The sequence below is a fragment of the Ovis aries genome, chromosome 2 (genome assembly GCF_016772045.2).
Source record: "Ovis aries strain OAR_USU_Benz2616 breed Rambouillet chromosome 2, ARS-UI_Ramb_v3.0, whole genome shotgun sequence".
Lineage (NCBI taxonomy): Eukaryota > Metazoa > Chordata > Mammalia > Artiodactyla > Bovidae > Ovis > Ovis aries.
Window position 1 is genome coordinate 150739457 of NC_056055.1, and position 18210 is coordinate 150757666.

At 42.7% G+C, this 18210-nt stretch overlaps 1 protein-coding gene and 1 long non-coding RNA gene across 12 annotated transcripts in view; one reads left to right on the top strand and one right to left on the bottom strand.

Moving 5' to 3' along the window:
• TANC1 (tetratricopeptide repeat, ankyrin repeat and coiled-coil containing 1) overlaps positions 1–10709 on the bottom strand; it is a 244229-nt gene extending 233520 nt beyond the window's left edge. For all 10 annotated transcript variants that reach the window (XM_042244924.2, XM_042244919.2, XM_060409856.1 and 7 more), the window contains exon 1: positions 10601–10709. The gene's annotated coding sequence lies outside the window, so the exon portion shown is untranslated. The remainder of the gene's footprint in view (positions 1–10600) is intronic.
• Positions 10710–10887: 178 nt separating this feature from the next.
• The window catches only part of LOC121818825 (uncharacterized), a 69870-nt gene continuing 62547 nt past the window's right edge, over positions 10888–18210 (top strand). For both annotated transcript variants that reach the window (XR_006058962.2, XR_006058961.2), the window contains exon 1: positions 10888–11013. This is a non-coding gene — a long non-coding RNA (uncharacterized LOC121818825). The remainder of the gene's footprint in view (positions 11014–18210) is intronic.

Consider the following 18210-nt stretch of genomic DNA (forward strand, 5'->3'; position numbering starts at 1 on the left):
TACTTGTTACATTAACATGTTTTAATTTATGTCACACTCTGTAATATGAAAATAGCCACTGCAAAATTTTAGTTATTCACATCCACTTTCTTGGAAATCTTTAATGGAATAGATTTCAAATTCTTAAATTTCAAACCACACTGAGTTTTCACTTTCAAAACTACCTAGAGATATTTCGAAGGGCCCCTCCCCAAACCCTCAGCAATGACTCCGCAAAATAAGTTACTGGCTTCCCAGAAACAAAACACAAAACAAAATACAACCCCAAACCTCTTCAACCGCTGATGGTGCTTAAGGATTCCCAGGAACTCACCTCAAAGACCCCCATCTTTATGTACCAGAAGTGGTTCCATTCTTATAAATGGATTCTATGGATATCTGAACAACTAAATCCCAAGATAAATTCACTTTACCACAAACTCTACTTACTCCACAGCTAAAAGTTTTACAGCAAGCTGTGAACTAATATCTGTAGTTTGCTTTTGGGAGTTTGCTTGTTTGTTTGTTTAGAAAAAAACTGCATCCTATTCCATTTAAGAACCCCAACACTTTAAAAAACATCCTTTGGTAACTCACTTAAAAGAGAACAAAAATGACTAACAAAGAAATCTAAGCTAGAAGTCACTACGACAAGGAAAGAATCAAATTCGATGTCTCCTCTGCACGTAGGAGGCAATTTACAACATTCAAAACCCTTTCATATACATTCCGTCATCTGACCCTCAAAACCCTGGAGAGACGCCTGTTTTCCATCATGATAGCATATATCTAACATGGTTCAACTTGAAAGCTGACAACCTGTCAACCCTCAATTATCCTCACCAGAGAGAATATAGGCATAAACAATTTGATTCAGCTGAGCAGAGTAGAGACCCTCACCACTTGTCTCTCAACGGGGACTCTTAGGCCAAACTATTGTTGGGACATATTTTATTGCCCATGATTTTGCTTGGGGGTACCTGCAGACAGCTAACTGTCCACAGGCATTTACATCTTCACACATAAAATGCTCCAGGCCTTTCCTGTTATTGCACAAGGAGAGCAGACTCTCCTTTGAACTCACTATACCTGCCCAGGGTGGTCCAGGAGTATTTCTGTAGCAACATCCCACGGAGTTTTCCTTTTTCACTCATGCCAGTGTCCCCACGTGAAAGAAGGACAACATGTAACTGCAGGCAACATGTATGAGGGCAGACAAGACAGTTTTGAAATAAAGTGACCGTGGTTTGGATCCCAGATCCTCCTGTCTTGACTGTGTGTGCTTCCTGCTCTCAGATCCCTCACAGGTATATGGCGCTTTCTACCTCCTAAGGTTGCAGGGAGCTGGAGACGCCCTCCCCATCGTAATCAGCACAGAAGGGGATTTAACAACTGTGAGTTCTCTGCCTGCCTCCCTTTCTCTCGGAGGGATTTTATAAAACGACTAAGGCAAGCCGGACCCCAACCACCAAGAAGCCTATGACCCATAGGCAAAGCAAGCAAGCAAATGACTTTTCAATAAAAAGGCAAACAGAGAAAAACATAATCAATGTACAAGCAATGTGCTAGGGAGGTGAAAGAGAAGGAACCACATAGAGGCAGAAGGGGGAAATCAAAAAATGTGAATGAGAAAGCACTATTTACTTGAGCTAAGCCTTTAAGGACAATGAAAATTTCAGTGGCAGGAGGAGGGGAGAACAGGTCCTCCGAGGCAAATTGAAAAGATGTAGGTTAGCAATGGACCCAGCAAGGGCTCAGTGGCAGACAGAGAGGACAACTGGATCTGGTAAAGAAAGTCAGAAATCATATCACAGAGAATCTTGAAAGCTAGATGGGAACTGCCAGGGGTCTTACCTGTCCTTACATTAGCTGTGCTGGTTTTGGCTTTAAGTAATAAAAGTACACGAAAATAAGGGACAATTAGTGACTTAAACTGTGGTCTCAAAACCTTTTGATCATGTAGCCCTAACAGTAAAAAAAAAATTAAAAAAGTAAACCTGTACCCCCAATAATTTATATGTAATTACAACACTTCTTCTTCAAGTCGCTCAGTCATGACGCTCTTTGCGTCCCCATGCACTATCCAGTCCATGGAATTCTCCAGGCCAGAATACTGGAGTGGGTAGCCTTTCCCTTCTCCAGGGAACCTTCCCAACCCAGGGACTGAGCCTAAGTCTCCCGCATTGCACGTGAATTCTTTACCAGCTGAGCCACAAGGGAAGCCCCAGAGTTACCAATTACCAGGGAAGCCCGTACATGATAAAACATCCATTAAAAACTCTTTAAAGGATGAGAATGATTCAAACAGCATTCCCAAGTTTATTTGTATTTGTTAACATACCTCTATACACAATGTTGGTGCCAACTCATTAAATTTGATTTAAAAGTCATTGCCTAATCTCAAATAAGACATTTTATTATTCCTATGGATTTTAGATTTACATCATATCATTTAACTTTCTTTGTAAGAATCTTTTTTAAATCACTTGCCTATTTTGTAGGAGCCAATTTACTTAAAACTAGATGATATAACCCATAAATCTATTTACATGGATAGAGTTCACCAAAGGCAAGAATAAGAATGAGGGTGCCATTGTCAATTCCAGCAGGTTATAAAATGCCTCCTCTGCCCTCAGGTGACCTTATATAGCCTAAGTGACAGATATACCAACTAGTGTCAACTCATCTATCAAATATTAGTAAAGCTTTTTTCTAGACAAACTTCTAATATTTTACTTCTTCCCATGTTGGATGGTCTGGCACACTCTACTTGGGAAATCACTGCTTCAAACAATAATAAAAAAAAAATTCCCCACATAAGAAGTTCTGAGTCACAGTGGTTTCAGGGTTGGTTAATTCTGCAGCTAAAAAAAAAAAAAGTCACTGTGGTCTTAGGCCCCTTACATCTTTGTGATTTTCAGAGTTTCAACCTATTTTGCTGACAATATTGGGCTCCCAGTATGGTAGGAAATATAGTTGGTCACACACTTACTCATTAACCAGTCACTAGCAACAGGTATATAGTATTACTAAAGTTGACTTGGCTTCATCAAGATTCACCACCTGGGGCAGAAAATATACCCAACTTACCCTGAAATGGGCAATGGAAAACTAACCAAAAGCAGGGTTATATTATCAAGCAACGTGGTAAATTATTACAGCAGTGGCCCCTGCAATGAATCATGCAACCACCAGAGCCTGAGTGAGCCCAGACCCAGGCAGAAAAACCACCCAGCAGAACTCAGCTCCAGTTTCTGAATTCCAAGCAAATAAAGGGTTGCTGGTTTAAGCCACAAGAAGGAAGGGAGGACCAGGAAGGGGAATGCTGTGGTATGGGCAAGAGACTACCTCTGCCACAGCGCTTTGCGTATGTAGGACAATGGATGAAGAAAGAACACCACTGTTTCAGTCCCACGTAATTTTTTAAATTCAGTCATCTAGCTCAGAGTCAACAAGCACTCAATAAACATTAATAATTGATGTGACTAATCCCCAGTAATTTAGAATAAAGCATGGCAGACAGAAGGGAGTATAATGGGTTACATGGGAATAATGACCAACACGCTCTTTTTTTTTTTTTTGCAGTAATTCAATACCCTGTTACCCAAGAGCCTGAGTGTGCAGCCATTCAGATCCCCACAGAATGTGGAAAAGTCTACTACTCCCAAGACTATAGTGTATATATCACAGGAGCATTAAAAAGGTTCATATTCTTCTGCATATTGGTATGGAGTTATGACCAGCAATACCACTTCTGGAAACCTATCCTGCATCAGGCAATAAGCCCTTTTTGTTTACCCAGCTCCCTCAATGTGGGAGACCTGGGTTCAATCCCAAGTTTGGGAAGATCTCCCGAACTTAGAAAAGGCTACCCACTCCCGTATTCTGGCCTAGAGAATCCCATGGACTATACAGTCCATGGGGTCACAGAGCTGGACAGGACTGAGCCACTTTCACTCCCTTTTCCATTAATAATAACCCGCTTCTGTGTGGGATACTTTTGTCTCCCAACAGTCCCATCTTGTGTACCTAACGAGACTTGCCAACTGTAACTCTGTTGGCTGGCATCAAGCCAATCTGAGCTCTCTCCAGGGTTTTCCCAAATTGGAACTGAGAACAAAGATTCAGTTTTGTTTTTGGGGTTTTTTTATATTTTTATTTTATACTGAGATTATAGCTGATTAATAATGCTGTGATAGTTTCAGGTAGACAGCAAAGGGACTCAGCCATACATATGTATGAATCCACTCTCTCCCTAACTCCCTTCCCATCCAGGGTGCCACAAAACATTGAGCAGAGTTCCCTATACTCTACAGTAGGTCCTTGCTGGTTATCCCTTTTAAATATAGCAATGTGTACAAATCCATCCCTTCCCACTGCTCCCCCACTTCCCCCCACCCCATCCCCAGTCCTCAGAGTCAGTTTCTTGATGATGTGAGGTTCTGAAGCTACCAGCGTCCAGGTATCCCTATGTGCTGGGCTCTCTGACTTTTTTTTTTAATTGGGTCCTTTGATTTAATGATGAGTAATTCACATCCTGAGACAAAGGGCTCTGATAGCCTAAGAGATTTTTTCCCAAACACCTAAATGTCAAAATGGGTTGGTTAAACAAATTATAGTAATGTATGTAATGAATTTACAAAACAGCCATTAAAGCTGTGCCAAAGAATGTATTGATATAATAGGGGTGGGGCAGGGGGAGCATATCACATAAGCATACACCGGACTCTAAACTGTGCAAATACATTATATGCACCTTTGTATGTCAAATCTTTTTCATATTTCTTTAAAAGTTCATGTAATATACAATCCTACTTTTGCATGAGTATATATGCATGAAACAGAGAAGGCAATGGCACCCACTCCAGTACTTTTGCCTGGAAAATCCCACGGACGGAGGAGCCTGGTGGGCTGCAGTCTATGGGGTCACTAAGAGTCAGACACAACTGAGCGACTTCACTTTGACTTTTCACTTTCATGCATTGGAGAAGGAAATGGCAACCCACTCCAGTGTTCTTGCCTGGAGAATCCCAGGGGCGGGGGAGCCTGGTGGGCCGCCGTCTATGGGGTCGCACAGAGTCGGACACGACTGAAGCGACTTAGCAGCAGCAGCAGCAGCAGCAGCAGCAGCAGCAGCAGCAGCAGCAGCAGCAGCAGCAGCAGCAGCAGCATATGCATGAAAAGTTCACACCCAAGTGTTGCTTAGAGACTTCCCCAAATCCAACCCCAACTCACAGAGGTATTAAGTCTCTTCTGGGTATAGAAGGGAGGGTGGTGAGTCACCAATGGCTCTGGGCTATACAGCTGAACATCTTGGGTTCACATTTACATATAGTTGTGACTGGAAGATTTCTACTAATAAATTTCCTCATGGTAGTGGCAAAATCTGTGGGGACTAAAATCCAGGGACTATGCCATCCCTTTGCAATGCTTTCTTGTCCTTGACATTTCTACCCATGCGACTCTTCTTTCCAAAATATTCTCCTTGATCACACACACCTTTGCGAACCCCTAAAGAGGACATCTATCCTAGAAGGGTTACTTCCATCAGTAACATGCCCAACCCAAACCAGAACCCGTTCTATGCTGTACAAGATGTTTCCCGAGAGCCTTCTTTATCTAAAGTCCTCTCCTATCCTTCAAAATCTATTCCCCTATAATAAAAACCAAAAGCCATTCTTCTGCTTTGCTGCTCTTGTCCCCTTCTAGCACACTGATAACTCTTCTCCCAACTTTATTACTGCTTCATAACTCTCTCTCTCCACATACACCTGGAGATGGCAGCCTTTTTACAGTCAGCCAAAGGCCAGTACAGTCAAAGCTATGGTTTTTCCACTAGTCATGTATGGATGTGAAAGTGTTAGTCACTCAGTAGTGTCCTTCGACCCCATGGTCTATAGCCCACCAGGCTCTTCTGTCCATGGGATTTCCCAGGCAAAAATACTAGAGTGGGTTGCCATTCTCTTCTCAATGGCAGGGATCCCCAACCCAGGGATCAAACCCTGATCACCTGCATTGCAGGCAGATTCTTTACTGTCTGAGGCACCAGGGAATAGGTCCCTCAGAGTGGGAGAAAATAACAGCAAATGAAACAAAAGATTAATCTCCAAAATACTCAAGCAGCTCATGCAGCTCAATACCATAAAAACAAGCAACCAAATCAAAAAGTAGGCAGAAGACCTAACAAACACTTATCCAAAGAACATATACAGATAGCTAATAAACACCTGAAAAGATGTTCAACATCACTCATTATTAGAGAAACACAAATCAAAACTACGATCACCTCACACCAGTCAGAATGGCCACTGGACCACAAGGAAGGGTGAGCACCAAAGAATTGATGCTTTAGAGTTGTGATGCTGGAGAAGACTCTTGAGAGTCCCTTGGACTTCAAGGAGATCAAACCAGTCAATCCTAAAGAAAATCAACTCTGAATATTCATTGGAAGGACTGATGCTGAAGCTCCAATACTTTGGCTACCTGATGTGAAGATCTGACTCATTAGAAAAGACCCTGATTCTGGGAAAGACTGAAGGCAGGAGGAGAAAGGGGATGAGATGGTCACACAGTATCACTGACTCAAGGGACATGAGTTTGAGCAAACTTCAGAAGATAGTGAAGGACAGGGAAGCATGGCATGCTGCAGTCCACGGGTCGGGGCATGACTTAGCAACTGAACAACAACAGGTACTCATTAATTGCTTAGTTATTTTGATAAGACGGTCTTCTGAGAATAAGTTTAAGAAGCTGAAGAAGGACAAGTTGCTCAGACATAAAAGAGTCTGTAATAGCACATAATTTATTTTAGAATCCTTTAAAGAAAATCCATACCAGCTTCCAAATGAGTGTCAAGTTGCACTCAGTACTCTTAAATAGGCAAGCAGGGCACAGTATAAACATTTAGAGTCCGTGAAAATGGGTCACCTGCAGCCTACCACTTCTTTACCATTAAACCAATAGCGTAACAGAAGAATTTTTTTTCTTTTTTGCACAGCAAGTGGTGCAAAATCAGACTTATCCAGACAGCAGTAGAAAGAGCCCAAGAACAATTTTACCAAAAATGGGGCATTTATCCAGGCTTTGTAATTCAGCTAAGAGATACCAAGATGAAAAGTAAACGATATATTCATTACTTATTTTTAAAAAGATGCACAGATTTGAGAAATGATTTCCTTAAGAATGCTGTCTGGGTTACTAGTGGGGATTATAAATCACACCAGATCCTGAAGTCTACTTAATAAAAAAATAAGTTGGAAATAAACAAATGATTAGTTTAAGGTATATGAATTTCTGAAACTCTCTTGGGGAGAATGTTCTATTACCATTATTACTGAACTGTTTTTAATCTCTGACATCAAAGCATAGATGTTAACCCTGGGGTTCTGAAACCCAAGTAACTCATAAATGAAATATTATGAGAAAATGCCACATTGTAACTTAAGTCTGTCTGCCAAGTTTTAGCCAATCACTTGTGACTTCATAAATAAGGAGAGATATGGGGGTTGGAATAGAAAGAATCAAAAGACCTAGGTTCAAGCTCACCTCCACTGTTTACAAATGATATCAAGCAAACTGATCTAACTTGCCCAGCCTCAGTTTACTTAACTGAGGGTTTAAGAAAAAAATATTTAAGTAAAGCCCTTTATAAATGCCAAAGTACTACTCTAATATTACAGCACTAGCTCCAGAATGCCTACATTTCTCCAACTATTGGACAGTCACAGAACTTTACGGTTGAAAGATAATCTCATTTTAGGAATGATAATGAGAAAACTAAGGCCCAGAAAGGCTAAAGAAACCTAGTATACTGACAACATCTGTAAACTGGTCGGGGGTTAGGAAGAGGTTCTAGTTTTTGCACTATTGAAATATGCATTTTAAAAGATGGTTCAAAACAAAGCTATCCTGGGAACTAATACAAATCCCTCCCCAGCAACACATACATTTCTTCTGCTTTATTTTGCTTGTGTAGACTTTACTCCTGTCACAAGTTAAACTTTTCATCAGAAAGGTGAAAAAACAAAGCCATCTCTCTGACTATGAGACTCTCAGCCTACTTGCAACCCAACCCAGACAGAAACCTTTACAACTGGGTTAGAAACGTCTAATGGAAACATCGACATAACACAAACGTCCAGCTATGCTGGCAGGCATCGTTATAGTATGGATTACAATTCTACCCGCCCAGGGATACTGATTTTAATGTTCCTGGGAGATAAAGAATTAATCAGCAACTCAGAAGGGGATGTTGCCTAAAAATGAACAATTTAATCGAGAAAATTCCACTGTCTTTAAATTTGTGCCCTCAATCACCCACTATCAAAAACCCACTATGGCACCAAATAAATTGTGTGTGGTTAAAGAGACAAAATGTTCTTCTCTACAAGCTGTTATGGGAAGTAGAAAAAGGCTGACTATGAGTCAGTTATGTTTTAGTTCCACGCTGGACATAAATTATGATAATTTAGACATTCTGGTGGCTAAACCAAAAAAGCAGAAAACCATGGCTCCCACATCCCAGCAAAACTTAAGTTTGCAGCCTCACAGCTGAAAGACAGGGTCATGAAAAGTGACCTTAAATTTATTTCTGGACCTTCCTGCCTCCACTAAAATCGATGACACTATTTCCCACCTCTTATTGTCAAATCACAACAATCCGGAAGCCTGGAACTAATTCACTTGGCAGGTAACAGGAGCAACCCTAGGAGGAAGTCCTGAGGATGTCAGATACCATATTTCCTTTACTCCCACATACTTTTCATCTTAATACCGCCAAGATATACTTACAGTGAGTTCTCACTGACACCCACCAAGCATTCTGGCTGACACGAATTTTGCAGAAACTGGCATCCCTAGGGAAGGTCCCTTGTGAGGTCTTTAAGTAGCTTAGATGAGTAAAACATTCAGACTACCACTATAATGAACAGCTCTCGGAGGCTCGTAAATTCTTTCATTCCCAGCAATCAAGAAGCAGCTGTTAAAATCCTGGAATCTTCCTAGCAGCAGATCTTAAATACCTCCAAGTTGGCCAGGGAAGGTTCCCAACTGCTTTCTTCTCCTCTCCCTCCCCCAGCCTCTCCCCAGGAGTGCCAAGCTGGCAGGAATAAGGGAAGGGAAAAAAAGACCCAGGAAAGGAAAAAAAAAGAGTGAGTGAGTAGCGGCTCTGGTGAAAGCAGAGAGGCAGACTCCCTTCATTTCCACTACAGAGAAATACCAACTCCGCACCAACTAACCAGGTGTCTCCTTTCTTCTCCCATCCCCACCCCCTCCAAACACATTAACTTCTGCAGTCTGATGGCCTGGCATTTGGAGTTAATGACCTCAGCAGTCCTAAGCCCAGTCCTCAAAGATTCTAAACCAAGCTCTTCCTTTCCTTGCCAGAGTTCGAGGCCCATCCCACGGGAAAATTCAGCTTCCTTTTTCCTTGTATCTCGCCCAGACGGCGATGCTCCTGGGGTCAAGTTCAAGATGAAGGTACCCTCCTAACCTCCAGGAGTCCACTCCACTGCAGGGAACAGAGCTCCCTAGACGAGTCCCATCCTTCGAGGCACGGGGATCTGGGGCTGTCAGCAGTGGGCCGAAGAGGGCTGGGAGGGGAAGACTGTCGCCGAGCCCGTTGTCCTCTGAAACCCTGGCCGCGGCGCCGGGATTCTACCTGACCACCGCCGCATTTCCTCCTGGAGCCTTACACAATAAGTGAACTAAGTTTTGAAAACGCCGGTTCAGAGACGTTTCTGTCTGCAAACAAGGCGCATTATGCCTTGGGGCTTCCTTCCTCGCCAGCCGTTCCGGAAAGCTGCCGCGCCAAAGCCGGGAGCCCCTCACACCCCCAGAGCAGCGTCCCTGCACCCCCAAAGTCCCCCAGAAAGAACGTGCGCCCTGACATAAGTCCCCCCAAAGAAGTGAGCACCTTCATTCTCCAAGAACACAATCCTGATCTCGAACTCTCCCTCAATGTCTAATCCTTGCTCACCCCCCTCACCCCACCCCCAAAAGAACGTGGATATACTCATCGCAGTGTTCTCGGAAGCGAACAATACTTTAGACCCAGAGGGGGGCACTATACTCCCCCCGAGGCTTAAGTTCAACCGGCCAACTTCGCGACCCGCGCTCTTCTACACTTCGGGGGCACTGTGGACCCCGCCGTGCCAGGCGCGTCTCTCTCCCGCCTCCCCCGCCCCAGGTACCAGGCGCAGCCCAGGCCCTTGCCAAGCCCGAATGCCACAGAGGAGGGGAAAGGGGAGCACGGAGGCGCGCCGGGCGGGGTGGTCCCGAAACTCAAGCGTGCGGCTGCAAGATCCCGGTGCCCCCGAACCTCAGCTCTGCCCGGGGCCAGATTGGTCCGGCGCGGAGGGTAGGCGAAGGGAAGGCACCGACCCTCCGGAGCCGCCAGGACCAAGGCCCGGAGCGCACAACATGTCCGTGCCTATCTCCGGAAAGCTCCCGGGTGTGCCCAACGAAGGGGGGCAGGGAAGCTCCAGAAACTTTCCCACATGCCTTTCCACTCTCCCCATCACCCTCTCCTCTCCCCAGACCCCTGCTCCCCTCCGCACCGCAGCAGCTGGCGCGGCTCGGGACTCGCGGAGGCCGGCGGCGGCGCCAGGGCGGCGGGAGTTACCTGCGGGAAAGTTTCCAGCTCCTCGGCGCGGTTACCCACCCCCAGGGCCGGGCCTCGGGGCGCGGCCAGCTCAGCGCTCCGCGGCTGCCTCTCCTCCGGCTCCCAAGGCGGCCGCTGCTCCTGCAGCAGCCACTGCTAAGGCTGCGCTCCGGCCCGTCCCCCCGCCTCGCACAGCCCACACCAGGACCTCATTGGCAGCGTGAATCCCCGCCCTTGCGCGTGTTCCCGAAGGCACCTTCCTCTCGCGCGCCCGCCCGGGCCGCGCCTCCCGCGTCCCTTCCCGCCCCGGGCTGCGGCGGCTCCCGGAACCAGTGGGACGCGGCGCGCGAACTTTCTGCAGGGACCCCAGCTTCGCTCAGGGGGCCTAGTCCCCGCGACTGCGTTTGGGCCCTTCCAGGATTGGATCAAAATGGGTGATTATATTTTTTTTTCAACCTCTAAAAATCAGTGAAGTGGCCTGGCCTTCCCTCCTTGCTGCTTGTTGAAAACAGCCGAGGAGGACATCTGGGAGCAATTAACCAAGCTGAAGTTTTGGTGGATGCTTTAGGGTGACTTGTGTGGCTTTCTTGAATTTTCTCTGCCTCACTTAACCACACACACTCACTTTCTAGGGCAAGAATGAGCTAAAGCAGATGGGAGGTGTAAAGGGCATCTCGCCTGCTGTGTCTTTTTCTTTCCCGAACTCGAATTAGGGAGGTTCAGGGACCGGTGATTGCCTCGGACGTCCCCGGGGCCGTGTCCCTGCAGCCTCCTCCCTCCGCTCCAGGCTGGCCCTGTGTTGTCTGCACGCACGCACACACACACGGGTGGCCCTGTGTTGTCTGCACACACACACACGGAGTCCCAACGTCATGCTTGTATCTTGGGAGGAGGGGAGGTATGGAGGTAGGAGATACACAAAGATGCTATTATTGTTTCCGTCAGCGCAGTAAGTTAAGTTCCCATGTTCCCAAAATGTTTTGTTATTCCACAGCAGAGTGAAAGCTAGGGTAGGGCCTATGGATTCAGGAACCCTGGGTTCCCAGGCAGGCAGTTCAGCCCGCAGGGCGCAACCCACTCCACACCCCGACCAGCCTTGGTCTAAGAGCGATCTGCATAGGACCGTCGCTGCCTTGCATGGCCTGCGGGAATCATACACGGGTCACCCCAATCATGTGTCTTAGAGCAGGGAATACAGAAGTTGCTATAAATGGATTTATTGGCAACCCCTAACCTTGCTGAGCCAAATATGCCTTTAAAGACAACTGTCTTTTAAACAAGTTCTCCCATAAAAACTTCAACCTCACGCAGAGCTTCGCAATATAAAGATACCCGGGGAGAGGAGCGTCCATGTTTAAAGTTCCTGTGAAAAGGGACAGGAAGTAAGATGCCACACATCTCCTTACATAAATACAAGATGACTGAAACTTGCTGGATTTTTCACCCACAGTTTCAAAGGCCTGATTATTACTATGTTGATACTTGAGCAGTAAACATACCAGCGACCTTGAAGTTTTCCTGAAATAAAGCAGGATATGAATATTTAAAATAAAATGTAAACTTACGAAACCAGAAGAACTGACTTATTTCTTCACTCTGAAATGTCCCATTGCTGAAAAATATGGTAATGTTTTAATTTTGTTTAAATGCATGAAAGTTACCAGCCTTTCAACAACAGATGAAAAAGCAGGACAACAACGTTAATAATAAAAGAATGACACAATAGAAAGAAAAAAAATATCCACACATAGGCTAGTCTAACCAACCTGAAATGTTAAGATACAAAAGAAACAATGCTAAGGAAATAGACTAGTGGAGTTCCCTGACTCCAGCTTCTTTATAATGGGTGAAATGTACAATTTCCATTGCTCTCTGTCTCTGGCTCTTCTAAGCTATGTTCTCCAAGTTTTTTAAGAAATTGCTCAGTTGGATTGAGCTTTGAAGACAACAAAATTCATTTTCCCCGCTCCTCAAAGCTCCCTAAGTAGCAAGCAGAAATCACATAACGTAAATATATTAATTACCAGCATCATCTTTATTTTTAGCTGAAAATGTTTGTCTTTATAGCTTCAGAAGTCACAGTCATTAAAGAAATAACTTCATCACTGCCTAGTTAGGAGTGTTTAACATTCTAAACAGGCATACAGCTAGCAATCTGAAATTTGTACACAGAAGGGCCCTGTCTCCTGTTCTTCCTGTAGTGTTTATATAATCCAAACTACATATGTTATTATGCACAATCTGATCTCCAGCTTTAAACAGCTAATATTATATACAGTATGCCATACTAAGAACATCAAAACCTGTCTTAAACTGTGAGTGAAAATGGTACATTTTATAGAAGACAAGGCCAAAAGCAGAGAGTATTGAAAATTCATGGTTGAGAAAACAGGAAGATTCATTAAGAGCTAGACTGTAAGAAAAATTTTGAGCATTTTCTAACCAGCTAAATAACACTGGTATTAGTGGAACACAGATTCAAAAAAAGAATCAATGCTTTTTAAAAATCTGCTTTTCCCTCAAAAAAATAAAAATGTTTTTGGTTAGTTGTTAGGTGAGGACTTATTTGTGTTTTTAGGAGGAGGGGAAGGCAAAAATCATTGCCTGCTTTTCTTATGGTCTTTCTGCTTATCCCACCCAGTTAAAAAAACTCACTCATTACATTTTTGTAGATTCCAGTACAAAAAAAAATTAAATACAGCTCACATGAATATTATACATTGAGCACGTGCACCAAGCATGCATACAATATACTGGATTCTATTTTTAAAGTTTCTGTCAGTTTGCCAGCAATGTAGCTTTTCTCAACAGAGTGAAAGAAAACAGCAAATAATAAACCAGTTATTTTACCCTGCAATTTACTGCCCTGGGCAATATGCTGAGGAAGGCGTGAGAAAAGAATGTGCCTTGTGAGTGTTAGCGGGGTTTTTTCCCTTGCTCAGATTCTTAAGTACATCTATTTTAAAGCAAGCCTAAGTTAGGATCATAGCCAGTGTTTATTATGATGTGTGTAGTATAGAAGACATAGTGAAAAGTGAAATGTTTAAAACAGTATAGTAATTAAATGCAAAAAGTGAGACAGGACTTAAAAAAAAAGGTAAGGTAGGCAATCCAGACTCAAAATAATTGAGCCCACAAACATTTTTTGCCTACTTTGGAGTATTTTTTCAATGTTTACAGAATTCATTCTCCTTTGATTCATTCATTCTTCCTTTCCCTTTTAACTCTGGGGAGAGGAAACAAAATTTTTAAACCTGGGGGAAAAAAAATAAAACCTGGGGAGTGATGAAATAAATTGGGTTGTAGTTAGAAATCAATTGGGAAAAACAAAGAAATTACATACCCTTACCGCATGTGTAATAATCCATGGTCATGTATATATACCAACACCTGGTCAGGTGTGGGATAAAGGCAGACATCCATCCAGGGGTATTAGAAGCCATACCTGTGCACAGTTATTTAGGCAGTTAAATTAAAAGAGTCATTTAAAGTGATATATGAACCCCTCTGCAGATCAAGCACATGGCCTGCCAATATTGTAGAAACTCATCCAATAGGGGCCAGGCAGTGAATTATTTAAACTGATAAGGAATCCACTGAGGGAAGAAGGTAGGGAGGTAGATTCAGGGATTCACATTTCCTTATGACAATATAGTAGTAACTAAAATCCTGGAAGAATCTGCTTTAAGATGGCATGCCATCTGACAAATATTTTAAATATAGATTTAGCCCTATCTTGTGATGGTGAAATGGTCTGTCGGGGGAAATAGAAATTTCTTTGTTCAGGAAGAATGAGGTAATGAAATCAGGTAATAATCCCTCCAATAAATGTTGAGTCTGGTTAAGATGGCTTAAAAAGAAAGGAGAAATGTGTTGCGAAGTTTCAGTGTAACAAATGCATTTTAATGTTCCCCACCATGAGAGGGGTGCCTTCCTTCTTCTCAGTAAGTTGCACAAAAAGTCTGGACATTACAGGAATAATATTTAGACTCTAGAGTTCTGACTTTGGCAGTTATTGTTTGTGATTCCTGGCAATTCACTTAGTTTTTTTGAACCTCCGATCCCTCATCTTTGAAATAAGGAAGATAGCCTGGAATTTCTGCTTCCCAGGTTTGTTGAAAAGATTAAATGAAATAAGGTAAAAAGCATTTAATAAATTAGAAAATGCTTTACAATTGTTAATTTTTATTTAATATACAATAAGCTATGTTTTTCCTCCCTATTACCTGGGTCCACTTTGATTGGAGTAACAACCTAGGAACTTGATCAGAGCAGCCCAGAGGGCCCACGTTTGCCAAATGTGAGAAGGAGAGAGCCTGAACAATGGTTTAGTAGTAGATAATAACACAAATCAAACTCTCAGAGGCTCATCTGGGGCTAAATTGGCAGTTCTTGTCTCAAACAGTAGCAGTCAGGAGACATTTACCATTATATTTTTACAGGAGCCATTTATGTTTTTCTTGTGTGTTAATGTTAAGGAGGAAAAATTGTAGTATGTATATAATACAGGTGGACCTCACTTTATGCAAATCAACATGGAAACCCTTAATTACACAACATATTGATTACAACGAAATGTTTCCTTTTAAGAAATTCTTGCTGAGATTCTTTGCCAGTGCCACCACCATCTTATTTACATTATTAATGACTAATAATCATCCTGTCAATCCTGTGAAACAGTACCGATGCACTAAGGAGATTATGAGCTTGAACCCATATAAACATTTTTTTGTAACACCAGGCACTAGTCAAACTCCTTTGCACTTGCATATTTACTTGAAGAAATATAAATCATAGACCAGCACCTACCACAACATTTGGTTCAAAGGGCAGGGAGCAGGAGGCATAAATATGGGGAGTCTAGCCCAAACAGAAAGTTTGGTTTTGTTTAAAAATCAGTTTGCTGTTTCCGCTTTGATGATCAAACAATCTAATCCAGAAGGATGGGGAATATGGATACCATTGATGATTATGATAATTGATTTCCTAGAACAGAGAGTGATTTCTCTACTAAAGGGCAATGCAGAATAGACAGAGGCAACTTCCAACCCAGAATGTGCATATAGCAGAATTCCACCATTTAAAAAACTTTTTTTTTTTTAACCAGTCTTGGGATTTAATACAATAATTAGAAGTTCTAGGACTTCCCTGATGGTCCAGTGGTTAAGAATCTGCCTGCCAGTGCAGCAGCCATGAGTTCAATCCCTGGTCCCGGAAGATCCCACATGCCTTGGGGCAGCAAAGCTCTGAGCACCACAACAACTGAAGCCTGTGCAATCTAGAGCCTGCACTCCACAAGGGAAGCCACCACAATGAGAAGCTTACACATCATAATGAGTAATCCCAGCTCATGATGATTAGGGAAAATCTATGTGTAGCAATGAAGACCCAGAACAGCCATAAATAAATAGATTAAAAAATAAATAATTTTTAAAAATAATTAGAAGTTCTGTCTAAAACAGTCTATTAAAAATCTTTAGAGTTGGGGCAGAAACCTTTCAATCTATACTTTTACACTCTAGATCTTGGTGTATGTCATGTCTAAATCTTTCAGCGGCTTTAACAGGAATCATATCTGCCCAAGAGAAATAGGGCATGATGTAATTATCTCTGGGCTTCATTAGAGGAGTCACTCCTTACCTAGAGAAGGAAATGGCAACCCACTCCAGTATTCTTGCCTGGAGAATCCCATGGACGGAGGAGCTTGGTGGGCCACAGTCCACGGGTCGCAAAGAGTCAGACACTGAGCGACTTCACTTTCACTTTCCTTACCTAGAGAATTTGCTTTAAAAACCAGCTACTTAGTAAAGATTGATTTGACTACCTAGTGAGTTGTAGCTAAAGCCCTGTTATCTTTCAGTGAATTCAAAGCTCTTCTAGCTTTTACAGTTAATCTAATTCCTGTCAGTCTTCAAGATTTTCTGTGCTTTTGAAAAGACCACCTGAAGGGAAAGAGATTACCGATACAATTACAATAGAAACAGGTTAAAACAAAACATCAGAAGCCCAAAATAAGACAGCGATCACTGGGGGTTAAAATTAGATGATGTCCTCTTAGGCTCTTCATCCTCTTTCTAATTCTCCATACCCTCACCCTACCCCCAGGAGCCAACCAGAATGCTAGAGGCCTAAATCTTGTTGACAAAGAATTAGTACTAAAAATTTAAAAAAAAAAAAAAAAACTGTCCTAATATTTATCTGGGAAGCTATATTTAGCGTCCCAAAATCAGGTGGCATGCGGAGAAACTGGATCACTCATACATCACTGGTGGAAATATAAAATGATACAGCCACTCTGGGAAACGTTCCCTCGTGTTCCAGTGGTTAAGAATTGGCTTGCCAGTGCAGGGGATACGGGTCTGATCCCTGGTTGAGGAAGATCCCACATGCCACAGAGTAATTAAGACCGTGCACCACAACTACCGAAGCTGGTGAACTGGGCCTGTGCTCCACAAGCCACCACAGTGAGAAGCCTGCGCACCGCAATGAAGAGAGCTCCTCTCGCTACAACTAGAGAAAGCCTGCATGCAGCAACAAAGACCCAGGGCAGCCAAAAATAAATAAACAAATACATACCTACATAAAAAATTTTTTTAATTAAAAAAATAAAAACTAAATATGTAACTGCCACATGACCCAGACATTGCACTCCTGGATATTTATCCCAGAGAAATGAAGACTTGAATTTCACATGAAAACCTATATACAAATGTTCATAGAAGTTTTATTTGTAATAACAAAAAGTAGAAACAACCCAGACATCCTGCAACAGATAGATCATCAAACTGGTCTATCCGTGCCCTGGAATACTTACACAGCAGTTAAAAGGAATAAACTATTGTTGCACACAACTTGGATGAATCTCCAGGGGATTATGCTGAATGAAAAAAAAGCTAATTCTAAAAGGTTACATACTGCATGATCCATTTATAGAAAAATGCTTGAAATGACAAAATTATGAAATGAAAGAGATTGGTTGCCAGGAGTCAACACTGGTACAAGGGAGAAAAGTGAAAGTGTTAGTCACTCAATCGTGTCCGACTCTTTGTGACCCCATGGACTGTAGCCAGCCAGGCTCCTCCGTCCATGGAATTCTCCAGGCAAGAGTACTAGAATGGGTAGCCATTCCCTCTCCAAGAATCTTCCTGACCCAGGGATTGAACCTGCGTCTCCTGCATTGTAGGCAGATTCTTTACCATCTGAGCTATCAGGGAAGCTCTGGTGCAAGGGAGAGGAGGGCTTAAAAGGACAACAGAAGAGATCTTTGCAGTGATAGAAATGTTCTATTTCTTTACTATGTCGATGTCAATATCCTTGTGATAACATTCTATAGTTTTGCAAGATGTTACTGTTTGTGATAAACTGATAAAGGGGACAGGAGAGCTCTATATTAGTTCTTATAACTCCATGTGTTATAAATAGTCATCTCAAGACAAAAAGTTTAATTTTTAAGTCAGATGGCAAAAAATACTCAAGAAGATGAAAACCAAAATATTAATAGAAAAAAATTATCATTAAACAAAAGGTCCTGTGTATCATCACTGAGAATGACAAACATATCAAAAGCAAAGACTGTCTCCACATGTTGATTAAAACATAACATCCAGAGGCCCTTGAGAACAGTGATACGT